The sequence below is a fragment of the Lygodium microphyllum genome, chromosome 24 (assembly GCF_053477565.2).
Source record: "Lygodium microphyllum isolate KBCC chromosome 24, Lygodium_microphyllum_v1.1.10, whole genome shotgun sequence".
NCBI lineage: Eukaryota > Viridiplantae > Streptophyta > Polypodiopsida > Schizaeales > Lygodiaceae > Lygodium > Lygodium microphyllum.
In genome coordinates this window covers 118,644,080-118,652,742 of record NC_141158.1, presented here as the reverse complement: position 1 = coordinate 118,652,742, position 8,663 = coordinate 118,644,080, and the positions used below count along the sequence as shown (strand labels likewise).

Here is an 8,663-nt window from a genome sequence, read left to right as displayed (position 1 = left end):
TTGGCATTGTGCTTTGGAGAAGGTATGGAATAAATATCCTTGTTTTTCAATTATTTTCAAAAGAATGTTTGATATTGTTGTTGTGTTGTGGATTAATTTATGTGAACAAACCTACTGCCTAATTGGTTAATTAAGGAAGCTATCTTTACATGTCAAAAACAAACGTGTTAGGATAATTAGATAACTTAAACACACCCCTAAGGAAAGCACAAGAGTGGAATCCTCGATAGATTCGTCCTATGGATTGGTGGTCTTGGTGAATTGAGAGATTTCCTTCAAGGTAAGGAAATTAGGAAAGGATCGAGGACTTGACTACCCAGTGTGTTGTCTTAGATCTCAATCCATGACGTTTTAGGGGATCAAAGTTGAGACTATTTCCTATTGGTAGAGGGGCCGATGCATATTGCTTTCCCTCGTTTCTCACTTACTATAAAACAAATGCAGTATTAATATGCTTTGGTTTGAGTTGACTTGCAAATGCAATGGCTCAAGGACCGCCGATAATAGTTAAGCTGTTAGGGAATCTTAGCATCGAATTATTAACTCAAATTTAGGTTGATCCTTATGGGTTACTACCAGAACCTTTTGTTGCAAAGTAATCTCAAGAGAGCCTAGGTAATAAATCTCATGTTATTCTAAAGAGTACCATGCAGCATCGCTTAGGAAAAGTCTCTCAATGAACCACCAAATCGTGCCACTGAGGGCTTCTCAATTGGACAAGTTACACATGGTACTAGAGCAAAACGAATAAGTGAGTAATAAGCTATGCATTTGTTATCTTAACAATTAACATTATAAGTTTAGGAGTAAGAGTTAACACCATCCTAAAAGAAAGAGCCTCAATGATATGATCTTAATTATCAGGCACCTTCCAGTAACATGGATATTGATCTCCAAGAAAGGAAGTTCCTCTTAAAGAAAATCAAGCCGCTTGAGATCACGGGAAAAGGGTCCGATGTTGAGAATGAAGCTAAAGTTTGGATCGAAATCCTTGAGGATTATTTTGATGCAGTAGGAATACGCACAACTAACAAGGCTATGATTGCCAAGTTGAAGCTAGTAGGTGAGGCACGCTTATGGTAGAACTAGTGGTGTCAAGACAACACTGCCACTGAAATCCTTGTAAGTTGGGAGGATATCAAGGAGACCATAAGATAGAGATACTTACTACCTTCATATTGTATCATCAAGACGAACAAGTTCTTTTCCTTATACCAACTAGAATTAAGTCTAAAAGCTTATTATTCCCAGTTTGTGGCACTACAAATATATGCACTGCCTATGGATATTGCCCAATAAGAAATAGATAAAGAATAGGAGGAACTGGCAACAAAGTGAATACGTACAAGTTTAGCATTTGGCTTCTCTTATCAGGATTTGGTAGTGATAAATATCTAGATCCCACTGAGATCTTTCAGGATGCTTAGAAGTCCCTAAAAACTTTTAATGAGATATGAGAAGCCATATAATTATAATGATCACCTACCGATCCCCTACTATTGAAGTAGTATACTATTACAATACCAATTGAGTTGTAATATGTTGCAATAAATTTTTCTTTAATTTCATTAAGTTATCTTGAAGTTTGGGTACTCGTGCATAATCAAAGTAGCACAATGGAAGCATGATGGGTCCTAATCTACAAGCCCTATGATCCAACTTACTCCCTAGCTTCGAGATGAGGATATCTCAATTCATCTAAGGGTGAGAGGATGTAATATCCCTACTTCCCTCCTACATGTGACCCCATGCTAATGGAAGGAGGGATGAAAACAAAAGTTAAAGGGCTTAACCCTTTAATATAAAAAGAGAAAGAAAAATCATTTCATCTGAGAGCGTCACCCTGCCTTGAATTGAAAAGATAGTTGTTGAAGCTCATGTACATTATCATTATCGTGCTCTTGAGTTTATCAACATGAACCTAGAAATCTCTGTTTCCCACATGTGACCCTATGACCATGAGTCTAGAGAAAAAGAATGGCTCATTGACAATGAGGGGGATATAGGGCATCAGCAATAACACACACACACACACACACACACACACACACACACACACACACACACACACACACACACACACACACACACACACACACACACACACACACACACACACACACACACACACACACACACACACACACACACACACACACACACACACACACACACACACACACACACACACACACACACACACACACACACACACACACACACACACACACACACACACACACACACACACACACACACACACACACACACAGAGGAGTTACCTCCAAAGGCTTATATAAAGCCTAATGTTTTAGACTATTGGGATTATTGGCTGCATGTGATTGCAATAATGAAGAGAGAGAGAGAGAGAGAGAGAGAGAGAGAGAGAGAGAGAGAGAGAGAGAGAGAGAGAGAGAGAGAGAGAGAGAGAGAGAGAGAGAGAGAGAGAGAGAAGTGGGAGGAGAGGAGAAGATAACAAAAAGAGGGAAAGAGTAGTGGGAGGTGAGGAGAGGGGAGATATGGAGTGAGAGAGATAGGTAGAGAAGGATGATGAAAAGAGAGAAAGAAATAGGGGAGGAGAAGAGAAGAAGAGAGAGAGAAGAAGAGGAGAAGAAAAAATAAATATAGGAGGGGAAGGGAAGAAGAGAGAGAGAGAGAGAGAGAGAGAGAGAGAGAGAGAGAGAGAGAGAGAGAGAGAGAGAGAGAGAGAGAGAGAGAGAGAGAGAGAGAGAGAGAGAGAGAGAGAGAGAGAGAGAGAGAGAGAGAGAGAGAGAGAGAGAGGGCTAGGAAGAGAAAGAGAAAGAGAGAGATAAGAGATAGAGCGAGAGGGAGACATTGTGATATGATAGGGGAAGAGTGAGAGATTAAGAAGGATAGGTAGAGAAAGAGAGTGATTAAGAAGGGTAGAAAATAGAGATATAGAAGAAGAGAGAGATATAGAGGAAGAGAGAGAAATCTAAAGAGCGATATTTTGTGTTACCCTCATAGACTACTAGGAGAAGTTATCAAATCTATCAAGGACCATTTGAATGATCAAGCTCAACAACAAAGGCAAGGATGAAACAAATAGCAACCACAATAAGCACACCATCTAATTCACAAACTTACTAGCACTATTAAGGTTGAAAGGTTAAGATGATTGCATGATGGTGTCTCATATTTAGGTGCTCCATCAAACAAGCAACATCCATGACTCTCAATGGGCCTTGCATACTTATTACATTTCTACTTTTGTTCTTGACAATTTCAAATACAAAACCTAATTGAATAGGGAAAGAAGAAAGTTATTCATGATGCTAATCCTCAGTTAGAAAGGGAGTGAGTTGTCTTCTAGAGCAAATGATTCTTAATTTGAGCCCCAATAGTATTGAACTAGTCAAGGCTATTGCATGAAGGATTTCATGGAAGTTAGAATAATAAGAGCTACGCATGTGTTGTGTATGATGAAATTATGAAGCATATAGGAAACAAGCTTGTGGTGTTGTGGACCGCATCTTCTTTTAGAGAATACCCAAAGGACATTGTTTTGGTACGCCAAATTTGCCTTTTAAAGGAAAGGTTGATTGTGATGTTGTGGATTGCATCTTCTTTTGTGAAATACCCAAAGGATATTATTTTGGTTTATTAACTTTACCCTTTTACAACAAAGTTTATTAATTTAGAAAAGAGCTTATTTTCGTAGCCAAAGATAAATTGGTTGATGCTTATCGAATAGTCAAAGTAACTATTGGTTGCTATTATGTAAAAGAAATATCTCCTAGCTGTTGGTCATAGGTTGACTGCTTGGTTTTGAATTTGCACAAAAGTTATTGTGCCCTCATGGGTAGATTTCTGATTATGCACTAAACCTCTCCCAAGGTTAGTGGTTAAAGCCATTTACCAAGGGCTATTTGACCACACTGGAGGCTAGGATTGGCCCCAAATGCAAGAGGTCTCTTTGTAGGAGGCTAGGAGGCAACAAGGGTGCCAAGGGGGCTTTGGTTGTAAATCCCTTAGGTCTGACACCTATGAGCCGAGGATGGATTTCTTAGAGGCCCCTAATGCTAGATAAGGGAAGATTGGTGGATCGTGTGCGTGAGATCTAGACACAAGTCTTGGACTAAAGGATGAAATGCCAAGTTGATATTGTGCCTTGGAGAAGATGTGGAATAAATATCATTTTTTTGCAATTGTTTTCAAAAGAATGTTTGATAATGTCTTTATATTGTGGATTAACTTATGTGAATGAACCCAGTATCTAGTTGGTTAATTAAGGAAGCTGTCTTTACATATCAAATATAAATATGTTAGAATAATTAGATAACTAAATTACACCCCCGAGGAAAGCAAAAGGGCAGAATTCCCAAGGATTCATCATCATACAGATGGGTGGTCTCAATAAACCAAGAGTTTTCCTTTAAGCCGATGTAATTAGAAAATGGCAGAGTACTTGTTTGCTTGGTGTGTTATTTTAGATCTCAACTAATGCTATTTTAGGAGATCGGATGTACCCTACGGGTAGAGGGGTCGACACATATCACTCCCCCTCATTTCTCACTCACTATGAACCAAGTGTGACATTGGTCTGCTTTGATTTGAGTTGACTTGTGAATGCAGTGGCTCAAGGATTCTTAAGCTGATAGGTGACCTTAGCCTCAAATTAGGAACCCGGATTTAGGTTGATCATTAATGGATTACAGTCTAAAACTTCTATTGCAAGTGAACTCAGGAGAGCCTAGGCAATAAACCCCATGTTATTCTAAGGAGTACTAGGTGGCATTGCTTACAAAAAGTCTCTTGATGGACCACTAAATCATATCGTTGAGGGCTTCTCAATCGGGCATGTTACACCAAGAAAATATAAGCAAACTTTTTTTATCTAAGCAACTCTTATGTATTTGTAGTTTTTGGTACCTACAGACCTTAACAATAAGGGTTCAAACTTCACTATCCATCCACTCCAATAGTCTAGGAAAGACAACCCAAATTGGGCATTCATGCATGAGAATCCCATTTGAAGAGAAGTTTAGAATTCCATGGTAGCACACGCACCAAATCACCTTTATATCCAACAGAATAATACATAAACCAATCCCTCCCTTGTTGTGCTAGCAATTGTAAGGAAAAGTGAATTTCCATGCAAGTGATACACACTAGAGCAGTTCTTCTATGTGGTACATGTAAATGGACCATTTCGTGAACTCCTCTTTAGAGCAAGAGAAGTAGATGTGTCCCTATGAAAAGTTTGTATATCTTTGCTTGGGCTTGGTTTGAGAGAAGGCAGTTGGAGCCTTAATGATCTTCTTGCCCTCAACAAGCTTCTCACAACTAGTGAGGTTATGTGCTGAGAGGTCATGCTCAAGTTGCTTTTGGACTTCCACCTAATCAACACTAGCATTAGGAGCACTGTGAAGGTAATTGAGATCCATATGGTCATTTGATCTTTGTTGCTTCCATTTAGTACATTCCCATGCTCGAGGGGGTGTTGCCTTGATGATGAGAGCATGCATGTAGCATGGGAGGGGAGCTAGATGGCTCTTTTCCTTCATTCCTAGATTGTGGCTTGTCACCTAGTAAAGTCACTAAAGCTCCTTATTGCAAGTTAACACATGAATGCTCTTGACACACAGAGGGTAAAGACACACATAGCTAAATGTTATCTAGGTAAGTCCAGATGATGAAGTTATGAGTAGTGTGGATCAATGACTTCAACTATGTTAACTTACATGACAGAATTGGTTGGTGTTATCAGAGTACCTTTTCAAAAATAGAGGTACTCGGTTAACTAGCATAAATCTTGCACAAATGGCATTGCATGAATGGTCAATGCATTCTCTTTCTTGGCTTAGTTTAAGTTCTCTCTCTTGTTTGGGGCATTGTCTCCTATTCAATGCATTTCCTCTCCTCACTCGAAAGTGAGGTCCACCCTCCATCGTCATTGCACGTGGAGGGTGAATTGACTTTTGCTAAGACTCACAAGGACTGAATCAAATTGTGATACATTGCATGATAGACACTATTTTTTTTGCTTTGTGGCTTGGTGTATAATGGGCCTTAGACAACAAATGATTGATGCCACACAACCTGCATAATGGACAGGTCTGTGAGCGGGGGAGATCCCACGCCTAGGGGACTGGTGTGTGGAAGTCATAGGAGGACAATCCCCTTTTCACTTTACGCTTTAAAAGAAGCATAGGAGCTTATAGGTCTAGGACTTCCCACCTATCGAGTCCAAGTCCCAAGCTCTTACCAATCAAGCAACACCACCACCTTTTTCATACATTTATCCTCGCCCAATGTGTTAGGAAAGGCAATATCTGTTTTGAGGCCGGGTGGGGGCATTTGCCGTAACTGGCATGACCTTAGCGTGGCATGGCTCTAGCTCAGACTCCAGAATTTTATTTTCTCTCGTGCAACCAGCAAAATTAGCACCACAAAAAAAAAAGCAAAAAGGCAAAAGTAGGGTATACGAAGGGGTGCCACGTGTAAGATCGCATTTGCATGTACAGGGCATGTGGTTGGAGCGAATGGGAAGCCAGCATTTTGAAATCCGGAGCATTTGGAAATCCGAACCAACCTTATCTTTTCTATCTCTATTCTATTGTGCTCCCCCGCTAATACTCCTCTCTCTCTTGGAACAACTCCCACACACACACACACACACACACTCTCTCTCTCTCTCTCTCTCTCTCTGTGTTTGTGTCCTGTGTCTGTCTGTCCGCCTTACAAGCTTCTTCAATGGCGAGCCTGCATCGCGTCTCTGTGCAATACGCAGACACAAGCAGACACGAAGCGCTCCTCCCTTCCCCCGACCTGGCAAGATCATCCATCCGATTCCCATACTCCATCCCCTCCTACAATCGGACCACCTCCTCTCCTCTCTCATGGACTGCGCATCCGCAGATACTGGACCTCAGGGCCTGCGCAGCCGCAGGAGGCCTCAGCACGGCGGACATGGAAGACACCGGCCTGCGCTCCGACCTCGGCATCTCATACGAGAAGCTCCGAGACCTCCTCGCGGCGGGCGACTGGGAGCTCGCGGACGAGGAAACCCGGCGCCTCATCGTCGTCCTCGCAGGCGAGAGCGCCGTTAAGCGCAAGTATGTCTTCTTCTCCGAGGTCCAGTTTATCCCCGTGGCGGACCTGCAGACGATCGACAGGCTATGGCGCATGCACAGCGGCGGCCGCTTTGGCTACAGCGTGCAGAGGAAGATCATGAAGATTGTGGACGGGGACTGCACGGCCTTCTTCAAGAAGGTCGGGTGGATGAGGCCGTTAGGGTCTGAGTCCCCGCAGTTCACCTACAGGGCCTTTCCGACCGAGTTTATGTGGGAGAACAGTCCTTCTGTGCCCGAGGGGCATCTGCCATTGACGAATGCACTGCGCGGGGCGCAGCTTCTCAAGAACATTCTCTCGCATCCAGCCTTCGATTTTGTCGATGAGAATCTCCAAGCTCCGGCCGCGTCTTCAGAGCTTTTCCATGGCGACTCGAGCATCAGCAGGCAACAGGCTCAACAGCAGCAACCCAAGAAGCCACTCTCAATCAATTACAGCTTCTGAGTGGGAGGCATGGCATCTTTCAGGAATACTTGTCGAAGCCAGGACCTCAGTCTTGCCTGCCACAGACAGAAGCCCTAGATTCCAGCAGACAAATCCCTCATACTCAAGAAGCCACTGAATTCCAAGCATCGATGCTCTAAATGTCACAGCTTTGCCCGATCAAGACCATGTGGTGAAAGCTGAGGCCCCCATGAGACACAGTTTATATCTAAATGCACGGGCCTGCCTATCTGATGGCTTTCATTAGGGTTTCAAGCTTGCTCTAATTCCCACTATTCTATCCTCAATGCAGTTCCATATCTGTCTGCAACCTATAGATCTGTTACTACCAATACATACTAGTTGCTGTTTAATTGCCATTCTGTTATGACTTGAATAATTCGGTAGTCTTTTAGATAAAAACGCACAAGAGATTTGTACTGAAAAAGAATACCTGTGGTGATAATCACCGTTCTCATAACTGGGAAAGGTTCCATGCTTCTTTGTAGTTTACGAGAGGCCACCCTACTCGCAAGGGCACACGCCAATTTGAAAGTGTTGTTTCCTTCCAAGGTTTTGAGGGACCCAGACAAGTCAGGTATGGTTTGTCCTCGGAGGATTCATTACATGTAAAACACTCTATATTACAAACGTTTAAGGTCTACTTACAAACACTATCATTTGTGAATTTTCGTTTATACAGATGCACCTCTTTTCTACTCTGCTTATGAATAATGCATGGTTATGTATGTGAAAAATGTGTAAAAGATATATTTAAAGTCCCCTTCTTTTGAATCCACATGATATAGTTATATATTAGGAGTGACCCCTCAATGGACTTGGCTGCAGGTCCTACAAATTGCAAATATGGAATATTTGTCAACACAAGATTGACCCATGGCATCCTTAACTGTGCTCTTTCTCATGTTGTTTCTCACAGCCCATGTTTGCCTCGTGACTAGGTATTTGTGGGAGCCCTAACACTCTTTAGAGTTATCATCCAAGCTTCTTTAGTCTTATCATCCAAGCTTGATCCGCAACAAAATGCCAGCCTATTGGGGGTGCACCCATGCACTTGCATGCATATGTATTGGTATTGGCACTAGCATGGGCAATTGAGTACCCTTGAGTGCACTAGCATCTAC

The 8,663-nt window shown here is 42.2% G+C and overlaps 1 pseudogene; it reads left to right on the top strand.

Annotated features, from left to right (window-relative positions):
• The first annotated feature begins 6,583 nt into the window (after positions 1 to 6,583).
• Positions 6,584 to 7,901, top strand: LOC148015566 (tetrapyrrole-binding protein, chloroplastic pseudogene; annotated as a pseudogene).
• The last annotated feature ends 762 nt before the right edge of the window (positions 7,902 to 8,663 follow it).